The following is a 25689-nucleotide window of genomic DNA, read 5'->3' as shown; positions in this document are numbered from 1 at the left end:
CTCGCATAGGAGATGGTGAGTATGTTTTTTTTCACAGGTCCCCTATGGATACTTTACCGGACAAGTGGACCGATGCTACAGGGTTACATAGGTGAGTATGTGTACATGTGTGTGTGTGTGTGTGTGTGTATGTATGTTTAATAAACTTATACTGTCACGGTGTGTGTGTCCTGTGTTTTTTTTAAACATTTTTTTACAGGTGAACTACAGGTACTAGTGGGCCCTTAATGCCCTGCATGCTGGTACTTGTGGTTCTCCAAGTACCAGCATGCGGGGCAGGCTTGCTGGGACTTGCAGTTCTACTTGTAAAGACAATGTTTGATATTCTTTATTTACACCACACCACACAATCAACCCGCCACCCACCGCCACCAGGGGTGGCGGGGATAGCCCCGGGCTATCAGCCTGGGCCTGGGGTGCCCTGGAGAGGGTGACCCCTTTATTGGGGGGGTCCCCAGCTCTCCAGGGATCCCCGGCCTGGGCTGACTAGCGGTCAGGGCTGATGCTGCGGCTGGGGGGCCCGGTGAAAGGGCTCCCCTGGCTGTGGCATCAGCCCCCCGCTAGAAAAAGTCCAGTGCTGGTTCTGGAACATACAGGGGAACCCTACTCATTTTTTTCCCCTGTATTTCCAGAACCAGGACCGGATCAGAGCCCAGAGCTGGTTGCGCAGAATACGGGGGACCCCTACGTCGTTTGTCCCCCGTATTTTGGCAACCAGCTCTGGTTCTGACTAGCCCGGTGCTGGTTGTGTTTAAGTACAGGGGACCCCTATGTCGTTTGTCCCCTGTATTTAAGCACACCCAGCACTGGGTCACTAATGCCCGGGGCTGGTTGCTCTTTTTTTGGGGGGGGGAGGACGCCATTTTTTTCTCTTTTTACACAGGTTTTTTTTTTTTTATTTACCACAGCAGCACAGACGGGTCTCACGGACCCGTTAGTGCTCTGTGTCAATGACACAGATGCAAGTAGCACGGATCTCCTGGTCCGTGCGTGCATCTGTGTCATTGAAATACACAGCAGCACAGACGGGTCTCACTGACCCATCTGTGCTCTGTGTCACTGTCAATCACACAGATGCATGTAGCACGGATCTCACGAGTCCGTGCTACATGCAAATGAGCACCATAATGCTGATTGGCTGAGAGCCGTGACAGACGGCTCTGTCAGCCAATCAGCACTTTGCCCATTAAAGGCAAAGGCATTTTTTTTTAAATGGCCGCTCGAGGCAAAACCTCGAGATCCGACAGCAGATCTCGAGGTTTTGCCTCGGGAGAGGGATCCGGGGCAGACAGGGAGATCCGAGCTTGGGCTCGGATCGCCCCGGATCCCCGAAGTTCGGGTGGGTTCGGTTCTCAGGGAACCGAACCCGCTCATCCCTAGTTGGTATACAATGTAGCATCTTTTGATGAGAGTGGTAAGGCATATGAAAGCACCAAGGGTTCTATTCATTGAGACCCCACCGTAATGAAAATATTCTATCACTGTTCTTACTGACTCCCACTGCACATTGAAGATAGAAGCCCAACTCCCGACTTCTACAGTAGCTCCAGGTTTAATGAGAAAAGATTAAAATAGAAAATAATAATAATAATTAATTGATTGATTACAATTTTTTTTAATAATAAAGCACTTTATCCTTTACCTTTAGGAGCACAGCAGCAGTACTGATTCAGCTGCTGTTTATGATAATTAGGCACTGAAAAGCTATCACTAGTACCTCTTTTCCACCAAAAACCCGGGTCCGACCTGGGTTTTTGGACATGGTTCCAACCCAGGTCAAACCCAGGTCAGACCCCATTTACACTACACCTTCGATCTGGGTTACTCCCAGTTCAGCTCTGTTCACACTGAACTCAGGTCTGCCCTGCTAAACCTGTGAGGTCATAAAAAGTGGGAGGTGACTGCTCCACAACCACCAGTCAGCTCATTTTAGGCATGACCCAGGTCGGATAACCCGGGTTGCACCGTTTACACTGCATCATTACCTGGGTCCATCCTGGGTCTAACCCTGGTAGCTACCTGGGTTGGATTGCTAGGTCACTTGACCCGGGTTATTTTTCAGGGAACCTTTTACACTGAGCTGCTACCCGGGTAGACGCAGCAAAAACCCAGATTTTTGCTCTGGTGTAAAAGGGGTATAGGAGTGGAGTTTTGATATATAGACAGAAGACCTAAAATTATGTGAAAATGTCCCATTTTTGCGGAGTTTATGGTTTATTGACTATGATAAATAAACCCTGTAGTAGTCATGTAAAATCAACAATGAAATATTTGTAACACATTTGCTTTTGCTGTGTTTTGATTATTAGCAACATTCATCTGAAATTTATTTCAACTAAAATATGTATTGTTTCAGTTTTTAAAGTAATATATATGGTGACTGCTGGTCATCTGCCTTGTACAGACCTTCACTCATTCTAAAAGACGTCTTGCACAATGCAGTTAATGCTTTGCTGGAGCTTAAGTCACCAACGAGTCTTGGAATATATCATTGGCATGCATGGAGGAGCAGAACAGACACGCTTGTCAATGGAGATTTTCTATAAGGACAAGCACATCTATTTCATTATAAAACACACACGTCTCAGTTAACATCTGTGAGCCCAGGAAAATAACTTTTAAAATAGGGTTACAGTGCTGCAATTTTAACATTTTATTTTTTATTCAATGCATGGTAAATAATAATAATAATAATAATAATAATAATAATAATAATAATAATAATTGTAAGAATAAAAAAATCTGTGATTTTTAGAGCTGTTTTGTGGTTTTCTCTGTTTTTTATTTTGTGGTGGATCTTAATTTTATTTCTTGGTTTTGCTTAAATATTTTACAGTACTTCTACATTATCAATAAGTTATTTAGGTATGCCACATCTTGCACATCAGTGAGTTCAAAATTGAAATGAATTGCCCAGGATGTAGTCATAAAGTCAATATTTAAAATGTCAACAGTTATGATGTTGAAATGTTGACACTGAAGATGTTGGCATTTGCAGAATGGTGACATGTTCACATTGTCGACACGTGGAATACTCTGCACGAATCGGCAACGGAGGATTAGTGTACAGGAGGGTTAGTGTTATGCTACAAGGGGGATTATTAGGGTTAGGCAGCGGGAGGAAAGGGTTTAGGGTTAGGCACTAGCAGAAGGGTTAGGCTACAAGAGGGGAGGTCAGGGTTAGGCACTAGGAGAAGGATTAGGGGTTACAATTTACAATAGTGCCGCTGGAAGCACCATACAGAGCCAGCCTCAAGTCTACTAGCACCATGTGTAAGAAATTTTGGAGTCCACCCCCACCAACTATATTTATAATTAATACTTTTATTATTATAATTTTTATTATTAAAAACACACACATATTGGCCACCACAGGAAAAAAAATACACACATTGGCTCCAATATGAAAAAATAAAACACATTGGCCCCCGCAAGAAAAAAACAACACATTGGCTTCCACAGAAAAGAAAAGAAAAACATTGGCCACGATAAGAAAAAACACAAACACATTGGCCCCCATAAATAAATAAAACATGATGGCCCCTGCCTAGAAAGGAGTAATAGTATTGGCCACCACATGGAATAAAAACCACATTGGCCCTCATAGGAAAAAAATAAACACATTGACCCCCACAGGAAAAAAACAAACACACTGGCCCCCACAGAAAAAAATAAAACACATTAGCCCAGACAGGAAAAAAATAAAACACACATTAGCTGCCCAAGCCACCCACAGAAGACTCACCTGTTAGTAGCACTGCAGACCAAAAGAGCTCCCAGTCCCTCACTCACCTTCAGCTGCAGATGGCACTGGTACCTAAGTTACTGTATGCAGAGAACTGTGCAGGTGGAATGACATGTGTTTGCATGACCTATGATGTCACGCCACCGTGTTGCCAAATGTAATGGCCAGTACTGCGTCTAAACCATCTGGGAAAGCCCAGCACTGCCTGGTCCCAAAGTTAGGACAGGCGGTGCTGCTTTAGGCACCAGTCTTTGTCATTCCGGGACCCTGACAGTGTCAGCTATTGGGTGGCACCCTCAATTGGCTCTGAAGTCTGCCCTGGTGTTGCAGGATCTGCCAGAAGGCATTCTGTCGACACCGCTGGACCCGGAAAACACCACTGGAGCCGCCAAACCAGGTGAGCCACCACTAGAACACCAGAGACATTTTGCCAACATTCTAATCATGTTAACATTTCAAATAAACAATTTTATTCCAAAGTCCAGACATATTTTATGCCTAAGTGATCACATAACTTCCAACTTCTTTGTTTCATTTCAGTTAAACTGAGAATTATACAGTAGATGAGTGTTTTGGAAATCCAACACAACTTAATTTTGTTGTAGCTCGGTTGTGCGTGTTAAAGTCATATCTCAAAAAAAGGTAAAAAAATGTTTTCCCGGAAATCTCGGATTTCAAAACTTTTGTGTGGCTTATAAACCTGTCCTTCCAAAAAGTGTTAAGGATCACATTTAGCAAATCACTGAATTCAAAAGATTAATTTCCCATTCTGTATTATTTAGAATTTGTTCCCACCCACTATATTAGTAAGTGGTTGTAGTATGGTGTTTAAATCGTATCTTAAAGAAGGTATAGCAAATTTAAATTTTCCATTAACTCTCAGGTCTTACATGTTCTAGGTGACATATAAACCTCTCAGTTGCCATTTACACCAGCATGAAGGGGGCTTGGGTACTGGATCCCAGAGTTCAGAATCCTGAAGGTCACAATTCTGGCTCGGGAATCAAGATAGTCAAAATCCCAACCCTCCCCCTATTCCACCCCTCCCGCAGCCTAACCCTAACCATCTACTTTGGCAGCCTAACTCTAACTCTCCTCTCCCAAAGCCTAACCCTAACCTTCCTGTTAGTGCCTAACGCTAACCATAAACCTATTACTCACTTTTGGGATTGTGACCATCAGGATCCCGTACCCAGTATTCTGATGACCGTTGGGACTCCGGAATAGGTATCCTGATCATTTAGATCCTAACTACAACCAGGAGTGGGTGTGCATAGTGCATAGGTGCAATCTAACAAAAGTCAGTAACAGCCAGGGTGAGCGTGCAACTGAGACAGTGAGATAGCCAGTATTTGACAGAGATAGAGCAAGACAGACAGAGTGAGAGAGGCTGAGAAATCAATGTGCTGTGTACTGAATTGATTGTCCAAAAACCGTCTGCTTGTTTGCCTGTTTCAGCAGCATCCCCCCCTCCCTTCACAAAAAGCATTTCTTTATTGTAGCTCAATACAAATCAAAAAGGCATTTAATTCTCTTGTATTGTTGTGAGAGAGGCAGTATCATCACATCTCTGATGACAAATAGCAGCTGTGGATGTGTGGCTGCATTTCTTCTAACACTCGAAAAGAATAAAAAGGCTTTCCACCGATAGAAATACAATTATTTAATCCTATATCTATTTCTATTGTGTGCTCTCTAGTATCATAGCAAGCTGCAAAAATTAGGGGTTTTACCGTGGGAGTTTCAACCACATCAATCTCCCTCCCCTCTTTGCTATGTGATGCATGCATCAACTGATATGTTTTTGATCATTAAATAAAGAAAGATAAAAAAGGAAAAAAAATACATATATATATATATATATATATATATATATATATACACATACAGATTATATAGTCCGTGGAGCAGTCACTCCAAGTACAATGTAGGTTACTGTGCCCAGTGCCCTCCAGGGTACAATTCTGAATGTATGTGCTAATTAAATCAAACAAGGTTGGAACCTATTGAGTCTACTTGAGGGGGAATTTAAATAGCAAAGGTAAATTACAGCGGATGAAAAAGGGTGATGAAAGGATGAAAAAGGACGGACAAATGGGTTAACGTGTTCGTGGCACCCGCAAACTGGCTATTTAACGCAGATTTCATTTTGAGCCTACTCAGGCTTGAAAAAAAATCTTAGTTAACTTCGGCTCCAATTGAATAGCCCGCTGTAAATTGCAACGGCTAATTGAATTCCCTCCATGATCTCTTTTTCAGCTTACAAATGCTGCTAACTTTGCTTGTTTTATATCACTGGGGAGGGATCCTACAGATCCATCTCCCCGACATCGGAAATCGGAATTAGACAGCAAGGAACCAAGCAATTTGGCAATTAAGCATCCCCCATAGAAACCTATGGGAGCTGCTTTGTAGTCAGAAATGGAGGGACTGCGGAAGGTATTGGAGATATCTGATACAGTCCCTGCTTCTTACATCCTGGGGATCCTTAATATTTGCAGGTACAGTACCTTCCAAAAACACCCGCAAATAAACTTTTATAAATATGCAACTAATACACTACACATAAAGTGCTTCAGTGACTGGGACCTGAGTTGTGAACTAACATTTGCAGTATCTAAACCTCTTTGTTCAAGCTAGACAGCTCAGAAATCAATTTACTGACATGTCATTATTAAATATTGTCAATAAATATAAATGTGTGTAGTACACAACGCTAGTACACACAAGTGCTAGCAGCACCTCTGTAATGTTACCAGCAACAATGCAGACACAAGTCACACAGGGTGAACTGCTTCCAGATCCAGCATCTGCACACAGATCTCCCAAAGCTCCATTCCTGTATTTACCAGTCCCACTCCCAGTCAAAATTGGGGGAGTTTACAGGCTGCACATTTGGATCTCCATCACTAATCAAGTAAGATTCTCTCACATACAGCCACAGCAGGGGAGTGGCTGCACAGGAGGGCCGTGGCGTGGTTTGCTGGTTTCGGTGGATGAGATGAAGATACCCTGGGAGAAGACACAGCATGAGGTACTGGGCGGTCCCCTCTAATGACATCAGTGCGCAGAGATTCCCTCTGATGCAGCCTACTTACACACTGGTCTCTGAATCGGTGCAGGCAGCTACTGCACTGTACTGCCGGAGGATCTGTCACTGTGGATGGAAGGATGATTGGATGGACTCGGGCCTCGGGAAGGTGGACTTTCTGGAGTAGCCGTGCTTCTTTGCAGCAGCCGGCAGCAGCAACAGACTCAGCAGCAGCTGCAGGGAGAGCGCCTCTACAGCTTGGCATCTCCCTGCAATGCAGGTTATGCTGCCCTGGTTCTGGCTGCTATCGTTGTTTCATCTGTGTTGCCTTTGGTGAGACGAGTCATTGGAAACCATTCCAAGGGGTCTATGTACTAATAATCGTGGATCAGCCGCTATTATTATCTATCCATATCACCAGCGATATTTTCATTTTAAATGAAAATATCCTGGCTCTGTAGAAAGGGGTACTCGCAGGAATAGCGGTTGCGTTAACTGCTGTCCCTGCAAGTTATAATCCCCGCAAATTGTAGAAGTCTTTCACAGAAGTAAAAGATTCTCCAGGGGAAGCTGACACTGCGCATGTGCACAGTGTCAGCTTCCAGAGCCGGCCGGGGGCTGCGGAGAAGAGATCAAAAGATCTCCTAAGCCTCCATAGACTTACAGCAGTTTACACCATCTGAAGATGGTGTAAACTACCTGGGCTAAACCCCCGAAAAGCTTTGCTTTTTGGAGTTTAGTTGTACTGCCCCGCACTAAGTGTCTGACAAATTTGGAGCAGTCAGCATAACTAATACTCTATCTTCCAATAATCCAGTCAGATGTGATCTGAAGAACTGAGTTTATTATTCGATAGAGGAACTTCCGTGGAAATGATAAGTAATGTGATGAGATGATAAGTGATGATATGACAAGCGATGATATGACAAGTGATGGCAAGTGATGTGGTAAAACATCGGATGCTGTACCAGGTTGAGCATATGTAATGATGACTGTCTGGGACCATGTGAAAAGGAAAATGGCTGCTTACAGCTCCTTTAGCCCAGAATGCATTGCTAGACTGCTAAGGCATGCTAAGAAGCACAAAATAGATCAGATTTAAACTGCTGCTGTCCTGACCACTAGGTGGGGCTGCTAATGTGAATTAGTGAAACATTTGCAAACCCTATGCTGAAGGCATGACACTCCCCGTCTGGTATCGTTGATACCACAAATTTAAACTCTAAGTAGGTAACAGTAAAAACAGTTCATACACTGGTCTGAGAAACAACTTAGTCTCTCCTTGCTTACGGATCTTGACCTCGACCTTACGAACTTTTCCATCCTTGCTCGGGAGCATCTTGGTGACAATACGTTTTGGTTGCAGGGTAGAGATATATTGTCTTTTACACCTGTCCCAAAAGGTGTTTGCTAGGCTTTGAACTTGCCTCCATTGTCGTTTGAATAAGTCTTTGTTGGTGAACTCTCCAGAAGGAGCATAGATAGTGTCGGTCTTCTGAGTAAGAAGAGTAGCAGGAGTAAGTAGAAGCGGATCGTCTGGGTCATTAGAAACTGAAGTCAAAGGTCTAGCACAGCTGAGACTTCAGCCATGAAAGTTGTTAAACTCTCGTGAGTGTCTTGCAGTACCTACTTGTAGGAATATGGAATCAAGGATTCTACGTATTATGCCAATCATCCTTTCCCATGTACCTCCCATATTAGAAGAATGAGGCGGGTTGAAAGTCCATGTACAACTTTGCTCACTGAGGTATCTCTCTACAACTTTAGTGTTGATGTTTGAGCGAATTTGTAGTTCTTTGGTTGCGTAAATATTTTGACAGTGATGCCAACCTATACATTCAGTCACTCTTAGAAATTTGGCACGTTTATATGAACGGGCTATGTGAGTTAGGCAGGTAATTGGTCGAACAAGTGATTTCCAAGTAGAGAATCTTTGGAATCTGTGTGGCTCAAGTTGAAAATGTGAAATCATGGTATGAATCGTTGTCACAGCTAGCACTGCAGCACAAAGCTCTAACCTGGATATGGTATGCTCTGGAAGTGGTGTTAACTTCGCTTTGCCCATGACAAACCCAATATGACACTGGCCTCTAATATCCACAGTTTTAAGATATGCAACAGTGGCAATTGCTTGGATTGAAGCATCAGAAAATACACATAGTCTCTGGTTTTGTACTTCTGTAGAAGGCACAGGAGCATATGAACGTGTAATATAAAGGTTGGTTAAGGTGGACAGAGAACTTTTCCACTCCTCCCACAAATATCTTTTCTGAAGAGACAGTGGCGCGTCCCAGTCAGATGACTCGCAGGTTTGGTCTCTGAGCAAGGCTTTACCTTGGACAGTGACAGGAGCAGCAAATCATAAGGGTCATACAAGCTGTTTATAACAGACAAGACACCTCTGCGGGTGTAGGGTCTTTCCTCACTGTTCACTTGGAAGGTAAAGGAATCAGATTTTAAGTCCCATAAGAGTCCAAGGCTACGTTGAGCTGGTGGAGAATCAGTTCCTAAATCTAAATCCCTCAAGTCACTGGTATGATCTTGAGAAGGGAAGGCTTCCATCACTCTTTTGCTGTTGGAAGCTATTTTGTGAAGCCTGAGATTAGAGCAGGCAAGCATTTCCTGAGCTCTCTTGAGGAGGCTGATTGCTGTCTCATCCGTTGGCATAGATTTTAAACAGTCATCTACATAGAAATCTTTTTCCACAAGTTGTCTAACATCAGAACCATACTCTAGCTCGCCCTCTTGAGCTGAACGTCTGAGTCCGTAGACGGCAACTGCAGGGGAAGGGCTGTTACCAAAGATGTGTACCCTCATGCGGTACTCTGCAATATCATTAGAGGGGTCGTTGTCTCTGAACCAAAGGAATCTTAGGAAATTCTTGTCATTTTCCCTCACGAGGAAGCAATGAAACATTTGTTGAATGTCAGCTGTGAAGGCAATAGAGTCCTTACGGAAATGTATGAGTACTCCAAGGAGTTTGTTGTTAAGGTCTGGTCCTGTCAGGAGAACATCATTTAAGGAGATGCCTTCGAACTTGGCACTGGAATCAAACACGACTCTGATTACCTGGTTTCTTTGGTATACTCCAAACATTGGTAAGTACCAGCATTCATCTGTGTCTAAAAATGGGAGCTATCTCAGCATGACCGTTCTCAAATATTTTGGCCATGAAAGAAAAGAAGTGATCTTTCATTTCTTGCTTGCTGTGGAAGTTGCATTTTAGTGAAGAGAAGCATTTAAATACTTGTTCTCTGTTGTTAGGTAGGCGCCGTCTGTGTGTTTTAAAGGGTAGAGGTGCAACCCAACTGTTGGCATCATCTTTGACTAGTCCCTTTTTCATTATTTTCAGGAATAGATTGTCCTCTAAGGACATTGCGACTTGGTCATCCCTTTTTGTTCTTTGGAAGACTGTGCAAGCCAAATGTTCTTGGTAGCTGTCACAGATGTGGTTGTCACTAGGAAAGTCTATGACAGTGCAGTGAGGTAGTTCCTTTATGAGTGATTATGACATGGTTGAAATAGAGAAGGGCGTCCGTTTTCTAAGTACAGGTAAGCATGCTGTTGACGGTAGCTGGTTTATGCACCTTTCCAAGACATACTTCTCCTATGACGACCCATCCTAGGTCTAATCTTTGAGCATAAGGAGCATTGTGTGGACCATTAATCTGACTTCTGACTTTGTGGACTCGTAAGATATCTCTCCCAATGAGTAGAATTATCTGGGCTAGTGGGTCCAGTTCTGGTATCAGATGTGCTATACGTTTCAAATGTGCATGGTGGATAGCTGCGTCTGGTGTAGGGGTTTCAGACCTATTATCAGGGATCTCATTGCATTCAGTGATAGTGGGTAAGGAAAGGCATGTCTTTCTGTCTATGGACTCGACTTGACAGCCGATTGCTCTCCTCCCCATTGTCTCAAAACTCCCTGCACAAGTCCTTAAGGAGTAAGGAGTGCTGGGTCCTTTGATGTTAAAGGTCTCAAAGAAGGTTGATCTGGCTAGAGACTTGTTACTTTGATCATCTAGGATTGCATAAAGTTTGACGGCTTTCTCTGGTTGGCCTTTGGGGTAGACTCTGACTAAACTGATTTTGGAGTAAGATTTGCCACTAATAGTGTCTTTGCAGACTTCAGAACATTGTGAAGTTATCTCTGGCATGACTGCAGTAGTGTCTCTTTGCTCCACACTGAGCTCCCTGCCATGCTCTGTGTCACCATAACTGTGTTGTAAAGTCAATGGGGAAGGTCCAGGGTGTAGAGCTGTGTTGTGTTCTGTGCTGTGACATTCTATGCAGTTAACACTAACCTTACAATCCTTGGCAAGGTGGTTTGTAGAAGAGCAGCACTTGTAGCAGATGCCATTTTCTCTTAGGAATGCTTTGTGGTTCTACAGGGACTTTTCTCTGAAGGCTCTGCATTTCAGTAGAGGATGCAGTTTGCTATGCAGGGGACACTGCTTGGCAGGATCTTTATCTTTGTTCTCTTGATGAGTAGAATAGGTTGACCTGTGGGAAGAATCTGTGTAATGCACGTTAGTCTTGTGAACTGCGACTGACATTTTGCGGGGTTAGGAAGAATAGGGGTTGAGCTGGTCAGTGTAAAGGCAAAACTAGGATCATTCCTGGTCTTAGGTTGTTGGTGCACGAAGTCCACAAAAACAGAGAATGGTTGTGCCGCTGCTTATATTTGGAACCATGGGTCAGCCATTGCTCCTGCAAATTGTAAGGTAGCTTTTGCACTATAGGGTTAATGCCTCTGGCTGTGTCGAGGAAGGCAAGTCCTGGTAAGTCTCCCTCACACTTGGCTACTTGAAGCTCCATTAGTAAGTCACTTAATTCTCTCAGTCTCTGATAGCTTTTGTTAGGTAACCTAGGGAAATCATCAAGTCTTTTGAATAGTGCACTTTCTATTATCTCTGGTGAGCCGTTGCACTCATTTAATCTATCCCAGATCATATTAAGGCCATTCTCAGGGTGGTTAATATTGATCACTCTTAACCTTCTAGCATGTTCAGCGGATTCATTCCCAAGCCATTTAATTAAAAGGTCTATCTCTTCACTATGTGAAAGGCCTAACCCTCTGATTACATTTTGGAAAGAGGATTGCCAGGCTCTGAAGCTCTCAGGGCGATCACTGAACTTTGAGAGTCCATTTGTGACCAGCTCACGACGAGCAAGAAACTTGGCAAAGTCTAATGTGTCTTGATTGGTTCTAGGAGATGCTGTTTGTGCATTAACATGGTGAGTAAATGGTGCGTGGTCATACCTGTTAGGATTGTATGGTTCCTGTTGGCTTGTATCATACCACTTTTGTGTGTGGGTAGTTGTGCCTTTGTTGTAGTTTGCAGAGTCAGACACCTGGTGTGGGGGAAGGTTGTCCCTCATGGGTTCCCTGTGTCTAGAATTCTCTTGTTTGCAAGTTTGCAGTTCACTGTTGACTAGTGGGGGCACTGCATAATGTGTTTGGCTTGTTTCACTGAGGAAATCTGAATGCATACTTTGTACTAATTGAGGTTTTCTACTCATTTTGGATGCTTGATTGACATATTCTGATGTGCGTTGCAATGAATTCTGCGATCCAAGCTCTGCGTCAAGCACATTGATCTTCCTTATATTAAGAAATTTTACAGACTCTAAGAATTGTGCTTCAGCGATAGAAGCTGCTGCCTCCTTCTCTGCAGTGAGCTTCTCACTATTTGCTTATGGGCGTTGTTTCTCCATAACTCTTTCTGCATCCAGACGTGACCTCTCCATATGTCTTTCTGCATCCAGACGTGATCTTTCTGCTTCCAGACGTGACCTCTCCAATGTCTCTTTCTGCATCCAGATGTGATCTTTCTGCTTCCAGACGTGATTTTTCTATTTTCAATTGCATCTCTTGTTCAGCAAAGGTGGCCCGCACTTTTGCAGCTTCCACTTTTGCGCGTGCCATTATGGCTGCATTGCTGACAGATAAAGATTTGGAGGAACTAGAGACTTGGAACCGTGTCTTGTATGAAGATGTCGTTTTCTGTGACATGATGATGGAACGGAAATGCTTGACTGTGTAGAGGCTGCTGTATTGTAATGTACAGATAACTGAGCTGACACTGTAGCAGGTCTCTGAGTAGTTAGGGTCTTGGGACTGTTGATAGGATGTTTGACTATGCAGGGACTGTTATCTTGCCATATGCAGGTGGCTGTACTGACAGTGGCGGTACTCCTATTGCTGAGCTGCCACGGTTAGACTGTATAGAAACTCTTGTGCTGTCATATGCAAGTGGCTGTACTGACAGTATGAAATTCCTGTGTATGACAGGGGTTAGATCGAAGTCCCCATTGATAATAATGGGGACTGTGATCTGAAGTGCAAATTATCACTTTGCCAGAGTGTTCTGTGAAATCTCCTGCATTGTGCCATTAGTACATAGGAACAGGGCTGGTGCAAGGTTTCAGGGTGCCCTAGACAAATGTTCACAATGCCACCCCTGTTTTCCCCCAAACCCTCCGCCCAGCTCACAGACATATACACAGTGCCCTAATAAAATTCACATGACCCGAATTAAAGGGATGATTCCCCCTGCAGTGGCCCCAGTAGTAAGGGCCCCTGCAGTACACCCAGTAGTAATGCCCTTGTAGTGCCCCCAATAGTAATGCTCCCTGCAGTGCCCCCAGTAGTAATGCCCTTGTACTGCTCCCAATAGTAATGCTCCCTGCAGTGCCCCCAGTAGTAATGCCCTTATAGTGCTCCCAATAGTAATGCTCCCTGCAGTGTCCCCAGTAGTAATGCCCTTGTAGTGCTCCCAATAGTAATGCTCCCTGCAGTGCCCCCAGTAGTAATGCCCTTGTAGTGCTCCCAATAGTAATGCTCCCTGCAGTGTCCCCAGTAGTAATGCTCCCTGCAGTGCCCCCAGTAGTAATGCTCTTGTAGTGCCCCCAGTAGTAATGCTCTTGTAGTGCCCCCAGTAGTAAAGCTCCCTGCAGTGCCCCCAGTAGTAATGTCATTGTAGTGCCCCCAATAGTAATGCTCCCTGTCATGATGTCACTCCCATAGTGCACTGCGGGACCCGGAAGCCGGAGCTCAGGAGTGAGCTCCGTCCTCCCGCTGCTGCTGGCACCAGGGGGGGGAGAGAATTAGCCGGGCACCCGCTGGTAACACAATCTCTGAGAATGTTCACATGTTGCCTGTCGACATTTACAATGTCGACATTCTTAATGTTGACAACACAATGTGTAAGAATGTCGACATTAGGGTTAGGCTGCAGGTGAGAGTGTTAGGATTAGGCACTAGGGGGAGGTTAGGGTTAGGCTGCAGGTGCGAGTGTGAGGCACTGGGGGAAGGGGGAGGTTACAGGATGGGCAGGGGCATATTAAGAGAGGATGGGGCCCGGGTGCATTCCCCGACCAGGTGCATTCCCCCGGCCACCTCCTCTCTCCCTGGCGACCGTCAACATGATGAATGTCAATATATCATACCACACATATATATATATATATATATATATATATATATATTCATATATATAAAATCAGATCTCCTGACTGACTGATTCACTGGCTGACTCATCAACGCTTAGCCCTAACCTCTGGACCTAGAAATATGAAAATCGGAATGTGTTACTACACAGGTATGAAAGGGGAATGTGTTACTATACAGGTGAGGGAGGGGAATGTATTACTACACAGATGAGGGAGAAGAATGTCAAATGTGTTACGACGGGGTGAGGGGAGGGAATGTGTTACAACATGTGCGAGGGAGGGAAATGTGTTACTACAGGGGGTGAGCGGTGGTATTGTATTACTCCACAGGTGAGGGAGCCAAATAAGTTACTATAGGTGGAGGGATTGTATTTCTATGTGAATGTCGAATGTGTTACAGGCGAGGGAGGGAAATGTGTTACTACAGAGGTGAGGGAGCGAAATGTGTTACTACAGAGGTGAGCAAGGATAATGTATTACTACAGAGGTGAGGGAGTGCAACTTGTGAGTACACAGGTGAGAGAGTAATGTCTTACTATAGCAGTGGGGAAGGGGATGCATTAATATAGAGGTGAAGGATTAATGTGTTATTGGAGTGGTGAGATGGAAATGGAATCAATAAATATCTAAAATCTACCCAGATGAAACTGGGTACGTCAGCTAGTACAATATAGAAGTGTAGTGAAAGGTGAAGCATTGGCCTTGTCATCTGATATTTAGCAGATAACCGTTTATTCTTATGTGAATGCTGCAATTTAGAATTAAGCCCTATAGCAGTGTTTCCCAACCTTGGCCCCTTAAGGCACACTAACGGTCCTGGTTTTAGTAATAGCCATGCTTGAGCACAGATGGTTAAATAAAAATAACTGAAATACTACTTAAGTCACCTGTGCTCAAGTATGGCTATCCTTAAAACATCGACTGTTAGTGTGCCTTGAGGACCATGGTTGGGAACCCCTGCTTTATAGAGATACAAACTAAGTCCACTGTAAACAGTAGTGTTTACTTCTCTTAAAAAATGGTAAGGCCAGGGACACATTACAGATGTGCCCTGCTACATGTTTGCCGATCGCTCTACAAATGTGCGCATGCATCACGCCATGCGTCTACCCACAGCAGCATACGCTATGGTATGGCGTGCACTGCGACCATGCATTTTTATGGTGGCGTGGGTGCGAACGCAGTACGCGTATCCGCTCGTGGGCACACAACTCGCGCCAATGCATGGCCCGATTTGCTGCGTACGCAGCAAAGATGAAGCAGGACACATCTGTATGTTAATTAGGAAACTGTAATGATTCTGAGCATGTGCTCTTCAGGTATATAATGTATATATGGGCAATGGTCACTGTAAATATGACAGTGCCATATTAACTCTTAAAAATGCATCTGCACTTAATGCACCATTTACCATTTACCTTTCAATAACTCTTAAAGCTGCTCTGTGTGCTAAATACAGTATGTCTGTACAATATGAATGTGCTACATGTATTTGATCTACAATGTTATTATTATTATTATTATTATTATTATTATTATTATTATTATTATTATTATTAATTTTCTACCAATGTGTTGTTTCTTCCATGGTTAATTATTATTTGAAATATTGTGTAACAATTGTATGCTGGCAGACACCCAATGAAACAGGTGAGACACTAATTATTATGCACTGTTGGGCCATGTATAATTTTGATTGTATCTTCAGTGATTTTTTTTCTTTTTCCCACCGTAAGAGCACAGCATTTTCACTAATCAATGTTGCCTAAAGAAGAGCTCTTGGCTTGTGGCTTTGTTTGGTTTACTGATTGGATTCCCACAGACCAGCGCTGAGCTGAACCTACTATTATACACGCATGGTCACCAATCAAGCACTGTAGCGTAAAGAGACGGAGGCAGGTGATGTTTTATTCAGCACAAAGCAATATGGAGCTGTACTAAATAGGATATCAGAATATCAGATAGGCTATTGATCACACTGCAATAGTTATTATAGACAGACACAGCGAGCTAGGCTGCCAGTGAAGTGATACATTCTTACTAGACTGCTGTCTGTAACTGGTTCATTTGACAGTTGCTGCTCTCAAACAACAGACGGAGGAGAGTGTAAATCTAAAAGACATTAGTCTGTAGGTAGGAACCATAATTGCCAGCATATGGCTAGAACTTGTAGGGACACTGCTCCATGTAAACGTGGCAGTCAGAAAGTACTAATGCTGGGTACACACTGGACGATCTGTTTAGTGAACGATATCGATGAACGATCTCCCTTGAAATTCCCAGTGTGCTGGATGAACGATATTGTTCATCCACACACCAAAGATATCATCAACGACCAACAATCGTTCTCCCATATAGAAAATGAACGATATCGCCCAGGTTGGCCTGCATGCATGGACGATGGATGATATCGTTATCGTCCAGTGGGAGCAAGCATCGTTGGTCGTTCATTTCATACACACGGAACGATATCAACGATATATCATTGAACGATATTGTTATCGTTCATATCGTTCAAAGAAATCGTCTCGTGTGTACAGCTCTTTCTTGGTTCTCTTCCTACCTATCTGATTGCTCTTTTTCTGTTAGTTTTTTGGATTCTGCCTCCTCTTCGTTACCTTTATCAGTTGGAGTACCACAAGGCTGTGCCTTAGGTCCTTTGCTATTCTCAATCTATACCACCTCTCTTGGCAAACTAATCCGCTCTTTTGGATTTCAGTACCATCTGTATGCGGATGATACTCAAATCTACCTATCCTCTCCAGATTTATCACCATCACCGTATTGGTCCGTGTCTCTGAATGTATTTCTGCCATTTCATCTTGGATGTCATCTCCCCACCTGAAACAATATTTCTAAAACAGAATTGATTATATTTTCTCTGGCCAATAACAGTTACCAACCTGATCTCTTTATCACTGTTGATAACTCAACAATCCACCCCGCCCCACAAGCTCGCTGCCTTGGTGTCATCCTTGACTCTGAACTGTCCTTTGTTCCCCACATTCAATCTGTCTCAAAATCATGTTACATACATCTCAAAAACATATCCAAAATTCGACCATATCTCACACAAGACATTGCAAAAACTCTAATCCATGCACTCATTATTTCCCGCATTGACTATTGCAATAGTCTCCTTACTGGTCTTCCCAAAAACAGGCTATCGCCATTACAATCCATTATGAATGCTGCTGCAAGGCTTATCTTACTTGCCAAACGTTCATCGTCTGCTGCCCCACTCTGTAAGTCCCTCCATTGGTTGCCGGTCTTCTGCCGTAATCAATACAAAATACTGTTACTTACACATAAGTCCATTAACCAAACCATATCAACATACATCTCTTCACTCATCTCAAAATATCTCCCAACCCAACCTCTCTGCTCAGCACAAGATCTGCGTCTCTCATCCCCACGCATTACTTGCTCCCATTCACGGTTACAGGACTTTCTTCGGGCTGCACCCACTCTATGGAATGCCTTACCACGCACAATAAGACGTTCCTCTAGTCTTCAATTCTTTCCTTGAAAACTCACCTCTTCAGACAAGCTTATCAGATTCCAGAACCGACCACATAACCTTCATAGCTTCCATGTCTTATTACATCCCCTCTCACAGTCCCCACATAACCTCACACACTGTCTTTCTTTCACATCCTCCTGACATTTGGCCGACATTCCTGTGTGACTGGATCATGCAACCCACCAAGACACTCTGCATTCTGGCTGGACCAAATTGCAATATATAGCACCTATCCTTGTGTATCTATGCCTATTTCCCTATAGATTGTAAGCTTGCAAGCAGGGCCCTCTTACCTCTATGTCTGTCTGTTATTATCCTCTTTTGTTCTATAAATGTTTCCAATTGTAAAGTGCAACGGAGTTTCTATATAAGAAACTGTTAATAAATAAATAAATTATAAATGCACCTTAAGGTCATTTATACCATTTTCACACAGAGATTTGGTCCTGGGATATTGCTGGGACAAGCTGAGTCAACCCAGGTCATGTAATTGTGGCATTGTACTGTACAGCAGCGGGCAGTGCCACAAAAACTCACTGCACCAAGCCCATTATACCTCCCACCTGGACCTGCCACTTCCACCGAAAAGTCTGCACTCATGGTATTACCTCCCCACTAAGTGCTTTAGGCCAGTGTCCTGATTCAGATTCAGAGGTAGACGCCATGCAGATTTTTTTTTACAGTTGGGAAAACTTTTTTCTACTGCGCATGCTTTTAAGGTGCACTGTTCATATGTCGTGGTGGTTTTAAGATGGTGGTTGTAGTGTGGATTTGGACGCAGTATGACTGACAGGTGGTGAGCGTTTGTGAGAGGTAATGGTGGTGGGGGGTGGCGAGCTTGCCATGATCATTTCAGTGGGTGGGGGCGGAGCCAACGACTGCCTCCATGTATGCACTGTTACTGGCCCAGTCGTCTTAGTTCTAACAGACATTTTCAGCTACCATAGTGTTGGCACAACTGATGTGAGACTGATGCTGTGTCTTTGCACTCAAGCAGAGAATTTGAGATGCCAGCAGTGGGCAACTCTGCGCAGCGGCTGCGGCATTAGCATATCTTCTCAATTCCGCTGCATACAAAGAAGCGACAACGAGATTTGCACCTCTGAATAAGACCCAGTGTCCTGAAGTAATACGCTGCAGGTTAGTCGGAGACTTAATTCACCAATATAGACATGTAGGGGTATATTTACATACCTCCCAACATGACCCTCTCCAGGAGGGACACAGGACCTCATTCAGAGCCGGTCGCACAGAGCGTGTGGTCGGTCTGAATGAGGGGAGGACCTCTTGAATTTTCAAGACGTCCTCCTTTGCGGTGGTAAGGCTGTTAACACCCACAGCCTTACGACCGCCTAAGGTGATGGTCGTGATGGTCAAGACCATCGCGACCATCGGGGCTTACGACGAGACCCCAGGGTATGGTCTCCCTTTTCGTAAGCCCCGGAGAGCTTTCGGCTCTGTCTGAGCCGGAAGCTCTCCACTGACATCACTAGTGATGTCAGTGGGGCCGCCCCCAAACGGTAGGCGTTCCCATGGGAACGCCCCCGTTTGGGCTGCCCCCCCGGGCCCGCCTTCCAAACGGGGCGAGCTGTCAATCAACATCAACAGCTCGCCCCCTTTGGATCGAGACCCGCTACGAGCGGCGCCGTTGGTTGTAGTGGGTCTCACGCATGCGCACGACGGCGCCGGCGCCGTCGTGCACATGCTCTGTGGGGGGCCATCGACCCGGTCTGAGCGCATCGGTGCTAACGACCGGGTCTGAATGACCCCCACAGTGCTCTGGTCCTGGACTTCCCTGGTATGAGGTGGGGTTGCAGCGCAGTTCAAAATTCAAATAGGGGAGCCACACCAACTGTCATTTCACACACTGCCAAACATCACTGGCTGGGACTCACTGGCAGTTATTTTGACTCCCCTTTTTGAATATTGGACTGTACTGCAGCCCCACCTCTGGAGCCGCCACCAATCATAAATTACCAGTGAAGTCCAGGACCAGAGCATTGTGTCCCTCCTGGAGAGGGTCATGTTGGGAGGTATGCATTTACTAAAGTGCTGGGTTTTAGAAGTGGAGTTGTTGCCCATAGCAACCAATCAGATTCTAGCTATTATCTTCTAGAAGGTTCTGAATAAATGATAAGTAGAATCTGATTGGTTGCTTTGAGCAACAACTCTACTTCTATAAACCTGCACTTTAGTAAATATACCCCTTAAAGTCTGTACATTTGGCAGGAGCCTCTCACGATGCATTACTGTGGGCTATTACTGATACTGAACATCACTTATTTTCTATAGCATAACAACTGTAAACTTGCAGAAGCACAGAGCGTGCACTTTCTCTATGCCCTCGTGCTTCACAGAATCTCCGCCTTACAGACGCACACAGACATATTTAAATTTTAAATAAATAGTGAATGGTGTGTCCCAGATTTCGGTGCCATATATTAACTCCAGGGAATTTTTCTGTGCTTAGGTGAATCAATGCTAGTCTCTTACTACTACTAGTCAGTGCAAACACACTGTAACACAGAGCAGCTCTCACCATGCAACTGCTCCCCCAGCACCTGTGTGTGCTATACCCAGCTTTATGATATTACAGGAGGATCAGCCCTGAAGGGTCACAAACCAGATGTACTGTAGTAAATGACTCCACATCCTGCTGGTTATTCTGATCACTGTGCAACCTTTCATTTCTGGATTACCGCAGCACATGCTGTGTGGATGTACTGTATCAATACATTCCTCAGGACCACTAGAAAAACAATGTAGTGGGGGAACAGACGGGGCAAATGTACTAAACTCTGGAAAGTGATAAATTGCAGAGTGATAAACTACCAACCAATCAGCTCCTGTCATATTTCAAACACAGCCTGTATCATGACAGGAGCTGATTGGCTGGTAATGTTTATCACTCTCCAATTTATCACTTTCCAGATCTTAGTACATCAGAATCTTTTCAAGTTCCACGATTGTTTCACCATTTCACGGAATGCCAATTTGCACTGTATTTGTACGTTTTCAGATTCCCTCATCTCTACTACATAGCTTTAAATTGGATTTCTGTTCTTTCAGCAAATGTAAAAATTTACAACCGTAACAGGTACCTACAAGACAATCTGTGCAGGTGCAGTTACAGGCAGGAAAGAAACTGATATTTTAATTTCTGTTACTTAATGGTAAATTAAGAGCTGCACAGTGTGTGCGGAATGGAGCCCTGTAACATTCCACGTGAATCTAATTTATGTGTCACCGCAGGAAATGTCATTTCACCCTTATTTGTGAAAGCTCATTTTTCTACTAAATAATATACAGTACATTTGTATACAAACACCTTGGCTTCTGCCTCTATTAGTAGCACAGCACTGGCATTATCATTACAATGTTCTTTGTCGTGAATGCATTTTCCAGATAAACAGGACACTGCATTTTTTAATGAAACCTTCTCCCAACAGATTTGTAATGGGTTATAAAAAGAAAATTAAAAAGTGTTCATTCTATGTTTGCAAGAATTCATCTTTGAATATCCTCTACCTCTACTGACCCACTTTAGTACTGCCGAATAATGGATTTTAGATGTGATGAACGCTAGGATCATATCGAATGAATCATTATTCCTCTGTAAATAAAAAAAAAATCAGCAATGCATAACTTTATGCTCAGCAGCTGAAGATAGCCATACAATGTATGCATTGGTTAGATAACCTTCATTTTGGAGGATAAAAAAGTAAATATTTCAGATATACTGAATTTTTTATGTATACATAAAAATGGCAATTTGGAAAGAGCAGAAAAATTTATTTGTTCTTCTAGTAAAATGTGACTTGCTTATTGCACCCAATTGCAGGCACATAGGGATCTATATAAAGCATACATGCCTACCCTCCTAGAAGTCGCAGGAGGCTCCCGATTTTTCAGGTAATCCTCCGCACCCCCGGAAGGGTAGGCACTTCTCCCACCTGCTTCTCCCGGGGAGGAGAATTTATAAGTCGACAAGCATGATATAGGGGGAGACAGGGAGGGACTGGGGCTGTATATTAGTCATGGCAGTCCGCCCTGCACTCGCTTGTGCAAGAGGGCGTGGTTAATTCAAGGGGGCACGTTCGAGTCACGGAGGCTTACCTCACGGCATACCCCCGTCTCTTCCCGGCCCAGCACAGCTGCCGCCGGCCCATGCATGCCTCCGCCCCTTCCGTCTCCGTGAGATCATAATGATTCTGGAGCCGTGTGGTGGAGGGCGGGGGACTCTTCCTTCCCCCCCTCAAGGAGCCAGGACCGGTGCGAGGGTGTTTGGCGCCCCCTGCAAACTGTAAATGTGCGCCCTTCCTTAAGCACATTTTACAAAAAAGGAGTGTGGTTGCACAAGAAAGGGGCGTGGCCACACAAAAGTACTGCCAATTCAAATTATACCACACAGTAGCAAAATCTTATTCACATTACCACACATAGTGCCCCTGATTCACCTTAGACCACATAGTAGTGTCCATTGTTCATGTTACGACACACAGTAGTGCCTCTTTCATACAATGCCCATAGTACTGCCCCTTATAGACAATGCCCACAGTACTGCCCCTTATACACAATGCCCACAGTAGTAGCACATCTTACATGCAATGTCCACAGTGGTAGTGCCCCCTAAGCAATGCCCACAGTGGTCGCACCATCTAATGCCCACAGTGGCAGTACCCACTATGTAATGCCCACAGTAGTAGTGCCCCTTATACAATGCCCACAGTAGTAGTGCCTCTTATACAATGCCCACAGTAGTAGTGCAGAGTGTATTGCGACGTCCCTGGCTTGCACACCCCTATTTACAGCCCTGCCTTTGTTTAAAAGAGCAGAATCCCCTCTTTCACACAGAGTGCCCATATAAAGGCTTATATCTGGTGATCACACTGATCACTAGACATTAACCCCCTGCACTACAGAAAAATAATGTAGTACAGGCATGGGGAAAGATTTCTCCCACCCTGGCTACAATTAATTAAGGTCGGGGCATCCATTTTAGAAAAAGAAGGTCCTCTCCTTGCCTGGTGATCACTTGTGATGTACCTTCTTTTTACCTGTGGACTGGGGAAGTACAGTCAGGTGCATAAATATTGGGATTATGACAAAATTTTCATATTTTGGCCTCTATTCACCACCACAATGGCTTTGAAATGAAACAAACAAGATGTGCTTTAACTGCAGACTTTCAGATTTAATTTGAGGGTAATTACATCCAAATCAGGTGAACGGTGTAGGAATTACAATGGTTTCTATATGTGCCTCCCACTTTTTAAGGGGCCAAAAGTAATGGGACTATCAACTCAAAAGCTATTTCATGGACATGTGTGGGCTATTCCCTCGTTATTTCATTATCAATTAAGCAGGTAAAAGGTCTGGAGTTGATTCTAGGTGTGACATTTGCATTTGGAATCAGTTGCTGTCGACTCTTAATATGAGATCCAAAGAGCTGTCACTATCAGTGAAGCAAGCCTTCATTAGGCTGAAAAATCAAAACAAACCCATCAGAGAGATAACAGAAACATTAGGTGTGGCCAAATCAACTGTTTGGAACATTCTTAAAAAGAAAGAATGCACCGGAGAGTTCAGAAACACCAAAAGACCTGGAAGACCACGGAAAACAACTGTGGTGGATGACAGAAGAATTATTTCCCTGGTGAAGAAAAACCCCTTCACAACAGTTGGCCAAATCAAGAACACTCTCCAGGAAGTAGGTGTATATGTGTCAAAGTCAACAATCAAGAGAAGACTTCACAAGAGTGAATATAGAGGGTTCACCACAAGATGTAAACCATTGGTGAGCCACAAAAACAGAAAGACCAGATTAGAGTTTGCCAAACAACATCTAAAAAAGCCATTACAGTTCTGGAACAACATCCTATGGACAGATGAGACAAAGATCAACTTGTACCAGAGTGATGGGAAGAGAAGAGTATGGAGAAGGAAAGGAACTGCTCATGATCCAAAACATACCACCTCATCAGTGAAGCATGGTAGTGGTAGTGTCATGGTGTAGGCATGTATGGCTGCCAATGGAACTGGTTCCCTTGTATTTATTTATGATGTGACTGCTGACAAAAGCAGCAGAATGAATTCTGAAGTGTTTCGGGCAATATTATATGCTCATATTTAGTCAAATGCTTCAGAAGTCATTGAACGGCGCTTCACAGTGCAGATGGACAATGACCCGAAGCATACTGCAAAAGCAACCAAAGAGTTTTTTAAGGCTAAAAAGTGGAATGTTATGCAATCCCCTGACTTGAATCCGATTGAGCATGCATTTCACTTGATGAAGACAAAACTGAAGGGAAAATGCCCCAAGAACATGCAGGAACTGAAGACATTTGCAGTAGAGGCCTGGCAGAGCATCACCAGGGATGAAACTCAGCGTCTGGTGATGTCTGTGCGTTCCAGACTTCAGGCTGTAATTGCCTGCAAAGGATTTGCAACAAAGTATTAAAAAGTGAAAGTTAGATTTAGGATTGTTTAGTTTGTCCCATTACTTTTGGCCCCTTAAAAAGTGGGAGGCACATATAGAAACCGTTGTAATTCCTACACCGTTCACCTGATTAGGATGTAATTACCCTCAAATTAAATCTGAAAGTCTGCAGTTAAAGCACATATTGTTTGTTTCATTTCAAAGCCATTGTGGTGGTGAATAGAGGCCAAAATTTGAAAATTCTGTAAATGTCCCAATATTTATGCACCTGACTGTATGTGTTGGCTCCTCTTCATAGTTTCTACAAACTTTTGACATCACATTCAATGTTTGGACATCACATTCATAAAAGCAGGAACCCAAGTGGAGACAGAGATGCTTGGCTTCGGATCATGCATGCTACATAATACTCAAGCAGTCTGCGAAAGGCAGGTGAGTGGGCTTCAAAATTGGTCCAACCCTGCCTGATGGTCAGTGGTCACTGTGCACTGCAAACAGTGCCCCCGGATAGAGCAGGCACATAGATAGAGCACAAGCTCCACCTGCTCCACCTAGATCTGAGACATGACACCCAGCTTGCATCTCAGTCTTCAACTTGGTTCAATGTACCCTCTAGACAACATACACCAGGGGTGGCCAACCCGCGGCTCTCGAGCCGCATGAGGCTCTTCTGAGCTTCTAATGCGGCTCCTGGCTCGCGGCTCGGCAGACCCCCATTGTTACTAAGAACGCTAGGCTCTAAAGCCATTAGAGGCTAAAGAAGCCTCTGATCGCTTCAGAGGCCAGCGTTCCCAATAATGCAGTGCACGGGTGACGTCATGACATCACCTGCGATGTGAGGAGCCCGCGTGGCTGCTGGATCCAGTTAGGTTCAGCAGGCGGCAGAAGCAGCAGCAGCGATGGTGCAGCAAGACTCGGGAGCCCTGACATCGTGGAGCGTTGCCAACTCGAAGGTAAGTTTCTTCATGGGGGGAGCTACTGCTGGGGGCACGACTACAGGGAGCATTGCAGGAGGGGAACAGCTACAGGGGGCATTGATTAATTGGGACAGTGCAGAAGGGGTGCAACTACTGGGGGCATTGCTTAATGGGCACAGCGGCAGTAGAAATTGCAGAAAGGGCAACTACTGGGGGGCTTTGCATAATGGGCACAGCTACAGGGGGCACTGCATAAGGGCCACAACTACTGGGGGCATTGATTAATGGGCAGAACTACAGGGGGCATTGCATAATGGGCACAGCTACAGGGGGCATTGCATAAGGGCCACAACTACTGGGGGCATTGATTAATGGGCACAACTACAGGGGGCATTGCAGAAGGGGCACAACTACTGGGGGAATTGCATAATGGGCACTGCTACAGGGGGCATTGCATAAGGGCCACAACTACTGGGGGCATTGATTAATGGGCACAACTACAGGAGGGCACTGCATATTGGGTACAACTACAGAGGACATTGCAGAAGGGACACAACTACAGGGGGCATTGCAGAA

This window comes from Taudactylus pleione, unplaced genomic scaffold (assembly GCF_031769625.1).
Source record: "Taudactylus pleione unplaced genomic scaffold, aTauple2 ptg000120l, whole genome shotgun sequence".
In the NCBI taxonomy this organism is placed as follows: Eukaryota; Metazoa; Chordata; class Amphibia; order Anura; family Myobatrachidae; genus Taudactylus; species Taudactylus pleione.
This window is presented reverse-complemented; position numbering follows the sequence as displayed.